The following is a 10,075-nucleotide window of genomic DNA, read 5'->3' as shown; positions in this document are numbered from 1 at the left end:
CCCCGCCGTGGCCCGTCACTTCGCGCCGCCCGGGAGCTCCTCGCCGGAGCTCCACCACGGCCATGGGCGCCCGAGCCCTTCCAAGCCCCGCCGCGGCCAGATCCGGTCGGGCCGGACCGGATCCGGCCGGCCCCGAGCTCCTCCGTCCTTCCTCGCCCCTCTCCGGTCTCCTTCCTCCTCTCCGGCCAAGTCCGGCGACTCTCCGGCGAGATCCCGGTCGCGTTGACTTTTTCCACGAGGTGCTAAATCTGCAAGTCCCAGTTTGTATAATTTTCATGCCATGTTCGTCATGCCGTATCTCTGCATCCATAGCTCCGTTTCGTGCGTGTAATATGTCAAATTGTTCGTCTCAACGAGTACATCATTTCATTCAATTGCATCATATTCATTTAAGGTCATATAGATGCCTGAATCTTCGTTGTAAGAGTGCTTCATGATAATTTCTGCTGTCTGTTATCAGAACGAGCTCTTTTGTCATTTTTGCCATGTTTGATGTGTGCATTCTATTAGGTTGATGTATTCATGTGTTTTGAACTATGTCATGTCTTCTTTACAGAGGTGCTTACCATGTATTTTTGTGATCAATGTGGTGACTAGCACAAGCATGCAAACTAGACATCGTGATGTTGCTGATTTTAGTCCCTGTTCTGTTGTTATTTTGATGCCATGTAAACTTGTTGCTACAGAGAGATCCATGCATATTTTGAGATACTTCAGTAAGGGTGTTTTGAACATGTGGTTATTTTCTATCCATTCATGGCCTTGGTTGCAATTATGGAGTAGTCTAGCATGTCATTTTCGTGCTCTACTTTTGCTTCAAAATGTTTCCTGGCAGATTATTTACGTGTTATTCAATTTGGCCAAGCTTGTTGTAGTTGATCCTTGCATGCTTTGGACTTGTTCTTGACTTGGTTTGTTTCACAAACATGTCTTCTTGATGATGCTATGCTTATCTTGTCATGCAATGACTTGTGGTGAGTGTATGGAGCTTGTTAAGTAGGGTACATGTTGTTGCTGTTTCGCTAGGCTGAATCTGTTATTTTGTGATGCTATATAAACATGTTGCTACAAATCATTTTATGCATAATCTGGAGATGTTATATAAACATGTTTTGATCTACATGTCATCCTCTATCCATCCATGCCCCTGGTTGCATTTATAGGTTGCTTTAGCTTGCTCATATCTTGCTCCAAATTTGCTTGGAAATGTTGCTGTCAGCCTGTTTACATTAAGTTCAGTTGTTACCGTGGTTGTTCCTAGTGTTCCATGCACCCTATGACCTTTCTATTGCCATGCTTAGCTTCACAAACATGCCTTATTAATGTTGGGTGCCGTGCCATGCCATGTATTGCTCTGTAGTGAGTTGCACAAGCTCATCTACATGCCTTCATAATTATGTTCGTGCCATGTATGAATCTGTAATATAACTTGCTATGTTTACGTGGGTGCCATCATATTTTCTGATCCTTTTTGGATTATGGTCAGTAAGGGACTTTTGATCTATGCATTTATTATATTCATGCCATGCCTTTGTTTGCCATGATAAGTTCCTGTAACATGTTGTTTGATAGCTCTAAACATTGCATCGTGGTGTTATTTTCTGCAAAACCGAAATTGTTATAACTTGCAATCTTAGCATGTGTGTTTGAGCATGTTCTAGTGATTTCTAGAGATAGCTCAGTGTTCATGTTTTTTTGTGCTTTACCCGTACATCATGTCCATGCCTTTTGTTATTATATTGTGGTACCGTAGCATGTTGTTTTGGTGCTTGCAATATGCCTAGTTGCTGTTTTGGACAGCTTGTCCTTTAAACTTGTATAGTGTGTGAGTGTTGAACCGTTGCTCCGTTTTGAGTGTGCTCTATATGAAACTTGCTTGATTTTGCATGTAGTTTCATATTATCATGTTGCATCCTTGTTTTGAGGTGTTTGCTTGATGTCTGGGTGCATTTTGCATTAATGCCATGTTTAACTTGTTTTGCTCATATATTCTAGGCCGTAGCTCCGAACTAAATGAACTTTATATGTAACTTGACTAGAATCTCGTGTAGATCATCTTTGTGCATCTTCACTTGCTTTTTAACAACTTGAACATAAGGTTTATTCATATCTGGACCAATTTCGAAATTTGCATATGAGGACTTACCGGAATTGTTATATGTTGTTCCCGGCCTCATTTAAACTTGCCTTGATGTGTTGCTCTTGTTTGCGTCATCTCTTGCCATCAGTAGCTTCATGTAGACTTGTCATGCATCATGCTTATTTGTGCATCATGCCTTGTTCATGTGTGGTGTGTTTACCATGTTGTGTGCTTCTTTTCGTTAGTTCCTGTTTCGTTGCGATCGTGAGGATTCGTTCGTCTACGCTTGGTTCGGCTTCATCCATTCGTCTTCTTCATGCACTTGTTCTTCTTGCTTGCGGGATTTTAGGCAAGATGACCACTACCCTGGATCTCACTACTATCATTGCTATGCTAGTTGCTTCGTTCTATCGCTATGCTGCGCTACCTATTACATGTTTATCAAGCCATCCTATATTACCATGAACCTCTAACCTTTGACACCTTTCCTAAGTAAACCATTGTTTGGCTATGTTACCGCTTTTGCTCAGCCCCTCTTATAGCGTTGCTAGTTGCAGGTGAAGTTGAAGATTTCTCCATGGTGGACAGGATTTTGATTGGGATATCACAATATCTCTTATATTATTAATGCATCTATATACTTGGTAAAGGGTGGAAGACTCGGCCTTTTGCCTAGTGTTTTGTTCCACTCTTGCCGCCCTAGTTTCCGTCATACCGGTGTTATGTTCTCGGATTTTGCATTCCTTACGCGGTCGGGTGATTTATGGGACCCCCTTGACAGTTCGCTTTGAATAAAACTCCTCCAGGAAGGCCCAACCTTGGTTTTACCATTTGGCTCACCACCACCTATCCCTTTCCCTTGGGTCGGCCAACCCGAGGGTCATCTTTATTTTAGCCCCCTGGGCCAGTGCTTGTTTAAGTGTTGGTCCGAACCGAGCGATGTCCGACGCCCCCTGGCCAATCAGGGTCTATGCCAACCCGACGTCTTGCTCATCCGGTGTGCCCTGAGAACGAGATATGTGCAGCTCCTATCGGGATTTGTCGGCACATCGGGAGGCTTTACTGGCCTTGTTTTACCATTGTCGAAATGTCTTGTAAACCGGGATTCCGAGTCTGATCGGGTCTTCCTGGGAGAAGGTCTATTCCTTTGTTGATCGCGAGAGCTTGTCATGGGCTAAGTTGGGACACCCCTGCAGGGTATAATCTTTCGAAAGCCGTGCCTGCAGTTATAGGCAGATGGGAATTTGTTAATGTCCGGTTGTAGATAACTTGACACCAGATCCGAATTAAAAGCATCAACCGCGTGTGTAGCCGTGATGGTCTCTTCTCGGCGGAGTCCGGGAAGTGAACACGGTTTCTGGGTTATGCTTGACGTAAGTAGGAGTTCAGGATCACTTCTTGATCATTACTAGTTGACGCCCGTTCTGCTTGCTCTCTTCTCGCTCTTATTTGCGTATGTTAGCCACCATATATGCTTAGTCGCTGTTGCAGCCTCACCACTTTACCCCTTCCTTTCCCTTTAAGCTTTGCTAGTCTTGATACCCATGGTAATGGGATTGCTGAGTCCTCATGGCTCACAGATTACTACAACAACAGTTGTAGGTACAGGTTTATGCGATGATCATGACGCGAGAGCGATGCTTGCTTGGGTTGAGTTCTTCTTCTGCTTCTTCTTCGATCAGGGATAGGTTCCAGGTCGGCAGCCTTGGCTAGCAGGGTGGATGTCGTTTGAGTTTCTGTTTGTGTTTCATCCGTAGTCGGATGATGCTCTGACGTATTGTAAGGTTGTATTCATGCGGTATTGTATGCCTCTTGTATGTATCCCCATCTATTTATGTAATGTTGATGTAATGATATCCACCTTGCAAAAGCGTTTCAATATGCGGGTCTATCCTTGGTGGGACCTTCGAGTTCCTTTGGGATAGGGTCGCATATTGGGCGTGACAGAGATCCACTATCTCCTTTGTTATTTGTGATTGTTGTTGATTTACTTCAATTGGTTGTAAATGAAGTGGGCTCAAGGAACATTCTCACATTACCTATCCCAACATCTTCGATGGATTATCCGATTGTTCACTACATGAACGATACCCTTATTGTTCTTCCTGCTATTGACAGCCAGCTCATTGTTTTCAAGGAAATGCTTGAGGTCTTTGCTAAATCAACTGGACTGAGGGTCAATTTTAGTATGTCCTCTTTGATACCAATCAATATGACCGATGATGAGGGCAAGCATGTTGCTGCTTTGCTTGGGTGTGATGTTGGTTCCATGCCATTCACTTACCTTGGATTGCCCATGGGTACCTCTTGGGTAACAATTTATGATTTGTTGCCTTTGGTGGATCATATTGAGAGACGATTATTTGCGTCTTCTTGCCTGTTGAACCAAGGGAGCCGGCTACAACTTTTAAAGTCTGATCTTGGTTCTATGCCAATATACTTCTTGCGCACTCTCTCGTTGCCATAGGGCATTTTGAAGCAGATTGAATGAATCAGGCGGCAGTGTTTGTGGAGAGGGAACACGGATACGCCACAACAATCAGTGGCCGCTTGGGATTTGGTCTATCGGCCTAAAAATCTGGGAGGCCTTGGCGTTCTTGATCTGAGTATACAAAATGATGCCTTGTTGATCAAGCATCTTTTCAAGTTCTTCAATAAGATGGATGTACCATGGGTATCTCCCATTTGGGACACATATCATGCCACAATGCCACCCCAATACACTCAGAGTTGCGGTTCTTTCTGGTGGAGAGATATGTTGAAGTTGTATGATAAGTTTTGCAAGTTGGCGGTCCCACATGTGCGGGTGGGGGATATGGTGATTTTCTGGCTGGATCGGTAGCAACTTGGTAGCAATGTGGTTCTCATGCAGCAACGATTTCCGAGGCTTCACTCTTTTGTGATTGATGACACGCGTACCATCAAGGATATGATGGAACTGTCAGACCCAACCGACAATTTTCATCTGCCATTGTCTGTTGAGGCCTTCGAGGAATTTAATCAGCTTGAGGCTTTGCTACCTTTGGTTAACCTTCAGGAGGGGGGAAAGGATGTCTGGAAATGGCCATCAAAATCTAGAGATTATCATTCAAGGATTTATTACTTGTCTTGCTTTTCAGACATTGTGGTTGATCCCACATTCGGGTGGATCTGGAAATGTTCTTGCACACTCAAGTTTAAGGTGTTTGGCTGGCTCCTCTTGATGCATCGTCCCAACACTAGGGACATGATGCAGCGGCGGAATTGGATAATCCAGGATGACACGTGTGTTTTGTGTCTCTCTGCCTCTCATGAGGACAGAGCTCATCTTTTCTTCGCTTGCAACTTCAGTCAACGGGTCTGGAGTTACCTGCGCATTTCATGGATTGTTCAACCTAACCAGACTACTTATGAGATGGCTTCATCTGCTAGGAAGGACTTTGGTTACCCATTTTTTCCAGAGGTAGTCCTCACTGCTACTCAGAATATTTGGACACAAAGAAATGGGAAGATTTTCAGAAATGAGCTTCCTTCTTTTAGATCCTGGTGGAGAAATTTTCTTCATGACATTTCTCTTTTAGCACATAGAATCAAATATAAATATAGGAATAGCCTAACTTCTTGGATAGCTGCCTTACCTTAAACTCTCTTTGTAAGTAGTCTCTCCTCCCTCTCCTTGCTTTTAACATGTATCTTTGTAAATTATTTGTTGCCTTGCAGTATATAGTCAAAAAAAATTTACTTTGTTTTGATGACTTGTAGATTTTTGCAATAAGTATATGAGTTCTTTATGACTAATGATGAGTCCATGGATTGTACGCACTCTCACCCTGCCACCATTGCTAGCCTCTCTTGTGCCGCGCAACTTTCGCCGGTACCATACACCCACCATATACCTTCCTCAAAACAGCCACCATACCTACCTATTATGGCATTTCCATAGCCATTCCGAGATATATTGCCATGCAACTTTCCACCGTTCCGTCTATTATGACACACTCCATCATTGTCATATTGCTTTTGCACGATCATGTAGTTGAAGTTGTATTTGTGGCAAGGCCACCTTCATAATTTTTAATACATGTCACTCTTGATTCGTTGCATATCCCGTTACACCGACGGAGGCATTCATATAGAGTCATATTTTGTTCTAAGTATTGAGCTGTAAATCAATAAAAGTGTGATGATCTTCATTATTAGAGCATTGCCCCAAGTGAGGAAAGGATGATGGAGACTATGATTCCCCCACAAGTCGGGATGAGACGTCGAACTTTACAAAAATAAAAGAGGACAAAGAAGCCCAATAAAAAAATAGGCCAAAGAAGACCACCAAAAAAATGAGAGAAAAAGAGAGAAGGGACAATGTTACTATCCTTTTTCCACCCTTGTGCTTCAAAGTAGCACCATGATCTTCATGATAGAGAGTCTCCTATGTTTTCACTTTCATATACTAGTGGGAATTTTTCATTGTAGAACTTGGCTTGCATATTCCAATGATGGGCTTCCTCAAAATGCCCTAGGTCTTCGCGAGCAAGCAAGTTGGATGCACACCACTTAGTTTCTTTTGTTGAGCTTTCATACATTTATATCTCTAGTGCATCCGTTGCATGGCAATCCCTACACACTCACATTGATATCTATTAATGGTCATCTCCATAGCCCATTTATATGCTTAGTTGATGTGAGACTACCTTTGTCGTTGTTCTGGGAACGGGGGTCCCCAGACTTGCCTGCCTGCGGCCTACGGCGTGGCTCAAGTGGTGGCCCAGTACGACCCATCTTCACCAACGCAAACTCAAGACCCTCACGAGGGGCCAAGCCTCGCGGGGCGGATGATGCAAGGCTTCCTCAGGAGCGGCTTCACCAGGCAGGCTCGCGAGGAGGCGGAGAGATCAAGGCAGGGGTACCTTGCGAGGTGCCCATGACGCAAGCCATGACGATCGAGACTAGACGGGCGCCAGGCGGGCGCCGGCCTGCGTAGTGTCCTTGTTTCCTCTTTTGTGCAAAGGGGGCAAGCACAGGCGTGGAGTACAGAGGCAGCAGGCAAAGGTTACCATTTTGGTGCAGCGAGACCAAGACCAGCAGAGAAGCAGGATGGCGGTAACCATGGAGCCCAAGACGGCGTCATCGCCAGTACCTTTGGCAGCCGAAGACCAACTTTAGCCAGGATAACTTGTACTAGATGTTCCCCTTCGAAATGGCCGTTGTTGGCTCCCTTCCCACTCAATATTTGGGAAGAGGACCAAGGCCTCTATAAATAGGGATATCCACCACAGTAGAGGGAGATGGAATCCTTCCCTACGAGAACACCACACTAGCTCAAGAACACCTCTCACGAGGTTGTTCTTCCTCTGTACTGTTCATCATCAGCCCCTGAGGCAATCCACCACACCACACACTGGAGTAGGGTATTACACCACAACGGTGTCCTGAACCAGTATAAATCTTGTGTCCCTCGTGCTATTCATCGGTTTAGCCTAGATTCTTGCGAGGCGATTGGACGTGGACTGGTAGGGGGAAAATCTTCACGTGCACCCCAAAGTTCAAACCTCAAGGGTCTGCCGGAACCCCACATCCGACATTTGGCGCGCCAGGTAGGGGTGCGCCGGAATCTTTCTTTCGCTGTTCCGCGGTTGATTGTCCACCGTGTCCATGGCTGACGCTCGCCGGGCTGGCGCCGAGTGTCGGGATGCTCTCTTTGCCTGCGTCGCCCAGACGGCTCCCGTCGGCGGGTGTCCCCGTCGTTCTCCGTCGCCTGCCGCCAAAGCCGCCACCGGCCCGGCGGGGAATGAGTAGTAGGCCTCGTCGTTGCATCCCTCGGTGCGGCGGGAAGGCCGCACGGCCACCCCGTCGCTGACCCTAGGTGGTTCATCGTCGCACGCCCATCGCGCTCCCACGGACGCGCACGCCGCGTTGCTCCTAGCGCGTGAGCTCCTGCACTAGCATCCCGTCGATGACCTCTACGAGGAGTGGCTCGCGCGCATCACCGAGCTCGTCAGCACCGTAGGGGGCTCCCCTGCATCGTCCCTCTTGCTGCCTCGCCCTCCGTCTTGCGCGGGCGATGCAGCTCAGGAGGTGCCTCCGCCACCTCCTCTCCAAGAAGGTGCCCTAGCTCAAAGGCGCGCGGCCCCTGGATGAGATCCACCACGTCTAGTGCCTGCGCAACAAGAAAGGAGCTGCCAAGAAATCCCTCTTCCCCAGGAAGGTGCTCGCGTGCTTCCTGCACTGGCACGTCATGACAGCATCCCTGCACCGGCACGTCAAGACCCCGCGCTGCTCCTGGCGGCGGCGTGCGGGTATCCCCACGAGCAGGCCCTGTGTTAGTAGAGAGCTCCGGTGGCCACCGCAGGCTGCCGCGCCTTCACCATCGAGTTACGCAGTGTCGGCTAGCTGGGAAAGTTCAAGCCGGACCTGCCTCCGCGCTACGATGGCACTACCAACCCCGCGGAGTTCCTGCAGCTCTATGGGTTGGGCATCAAAGCGGCCAACGGGGACAAAAAGGTCATGGAGAACTAGTTTCCCATGGCGCTCAAGGACGGTGCCCGCACCTGGCTCCTGAACCAGCCTCCTGGCACGATCTCCTCCTGGGACGAGATGCGCACCCGCTTCATCGCCAACTTTCAGGGCACTCGCGACCGTCCACCGGCCGTGGGTGACCTGCGCCGCATAAAGCAGCAACCTGGAGAGACCTTGCAGAAGTACATCCAGCGCTTCAACAGTGCTCGCCTCAAGATTCCCAAGGTGACAGAGGAGGCCATCATCTCGACGTTCTCCGACGGCGTCCACGACGACAACATGAAGGAGGAACTGGCGTTCCATAAAGATCTGTGCACGACTCTGGAGCTCTTCAACCTGGTGACCAAGTGCGCAAGGGACGAGGAGGGACGCCTCTCCCTTCTGGAGCTCCCAACTAGAGATCCAGAAGAGAAGAAAGCCAAGGCAAAGGATGTGAAGTGCAAAGGAGTAGTTGTGCTCACAGCAGAGACGGATACGAAGCGCGGCAGGGACCAGCCGGAGTCGTCCAAGGGCAGCCGGTACTGCGCGTGCCACGATCTCCACAGCCACAACACCAACGAATGCCAAGAGCTTAGAGCCGTGCCAGAAGACCGTGTCGGTCGACGCCCCAAGCGCAACGATCGGGCTATGGCCGAGGTGGAGGAAGAGGTGGAGGACGATGGGATGACCGTGGCCCTCGCTAAGGTTGGCGTGACCGGCCTCGCGAGGACCGCTGGAAGGACCAGCCTCGCGAGGGGGCTTGGAGGGATCAGCCTCGTGAGGATCGCCCACAAGGCAACACATGCCTTCCTCCTCTGCCACCTCCGCCAAGAAGGAATGACGACCGTCATCAGGACGAGGGGGCTGAGGGCTTCCAGGAGCCGCGTGCTATGGCTTGCATCTTGGGTGGTGCCCAGGCCCCAGCCTCTCAGCGCATCTTCAAGCAGTTTGCTCGCGAGGTGAATGCAGTCCTCCCCAAGCTCGAGGCCAAGCGCCCTCTCAGGTGGTCCACGTGCGCCATCATGTTCAGCTCAGCAGATCAGCTCAAGTGCGCGGCAACAGCCGGCGTCCTCCCAATGCTCTGTTCTCCAGTCATCAGCAATGTGCAAGTTACCGTGACCCTCATCTATGGGGGAGCAGGACTCAACGTCCTATCCATCGAGACGTTCAATAATCTCCAAGTTCCATACGATCGGCTTTAGCCGACCAAGCCTTTCTCAGGAGTCACTGATGGTTCCACTATCCCGATAGGGCAGGTCCACCTCCCTGTCACCTTTGGACAGCGCAAGAACTACCGTACCGAGCTCATTGACTTTGATGTTGCCCACATTCGCCTGCCATACAATGCTATCCTCGGATATCCAGCCCTGGCCAAGTTCATGGCAGTGACTCACCATGGCTACAACGTTCTCAAGATTCCAGGAAGCAGCGGAGTCATCACGGTCGCCTGTGAAGAGAAGGATGTGGTGTGCTCTCTTGAGCGCGCATTCCAAGCCACATCGGTGGAGGACCCAGACAGCG

This window comes from Triticum aestivum, chromosome 1B, assembly GCF_018294505.1.
Source record: "Triticum aestivum cultivar Chinese Spring chromosome 1B, IWGSC CS RefSeq v2.1, whole genome shotgun sequence".
Lineage (NCBI taxonomy): Eukaryota > Viridiplantae > Streptophyta > Magnoliopsida > Poales > Poaceae > Triticum > Triticum aestivum.
Note: the sequence above shows the minus strand (reverse complement) of the source record.